Here is an 805-nt window from a genome sequence, read left to right as displayed (position 1 = left end):
TTTCAGCCTGCCCCTTCTGGGAGGGTCCTTCTAGTCCCCGAAGTCCCACCTGCCCAGCCCCGGAGGCCCCCAGCACGGCCCCTTTCCTCCAATCACACCCAGGACTGGGTCCTCAGGCCCCCGCCCGCTTCTCCTCCCCAAGCCCTGCCTCCGTCACGTGGAACGCCTTGGCCACTGCCATGGCCCTTTCTCCCCCCTCCTCCTCCCAGGCCTCCAGACTCCACCCCAAGGCTCTGATTCCACCTGGGCCCCACCCACCAGGCTGGTCATCTCTGAGCGCTCCCCTCCCCCGTCCCTCTGCTTCCTATTTCCACCTCTCCCTCTGTCCCCTTGCTCTGGGACTCAGCCCCTCCCCAGCAGAAGCTCCGTCTCTTCCAGCTCTCCTCCGCCACTCTCCTCCCCTTCCTCCCAAGGACGTTTCCCCTTCCAAAACCCTCTCCCATTCCTCTCACCCCCTCAGGCCTCCCTGTCTCCGCTGCCCCCCTGGAACTCAGACTTGTGCGTCCCAACTTAACTTTCCTAGCCTGTGTCCATTCCTGCCCTGCCGTATCCCAACCCCTCAGTAAGAGGCTTCTTTACCTCCTTCCTCAGCTGGAGCACAGCTGGATCTTCCAGGGCTACTAAGGCCTGGAAGTCGGGACACCTGGGGCCCAAGGCACAGAAGCTTCTCCCTTCTTTTCATTTACACAAATCTTCACATCCTCCTCCTAGAGCAGTCCATCTCCATATCGCTAGCTCCCTCAAAACCTCAAAACTAATGAGAAGGAGAGAGATGCAGAAAGCTGGGTGTCTTGTCCTGGAGCAT

This window comes from Antechinus flavipes, chromosome 3, assembly GCF_016432865.1.
Source record: "Antechinus flavipes isolate AdamAnt ecotype Samford, QLD, Australia chromosome 3, AdamAnt_v2, whole genome shotgun sequence".
In the NCBI taxonomy this organism is placed as follows: Eukaryota; Metazoa; Chordata; class Mammalia; order Dasyuromorphia; family Dasyuridae; genus Antechinus; species Antechinus flavipes.
Note: the sequence above shows the minus strand (reverse complement) of the source record.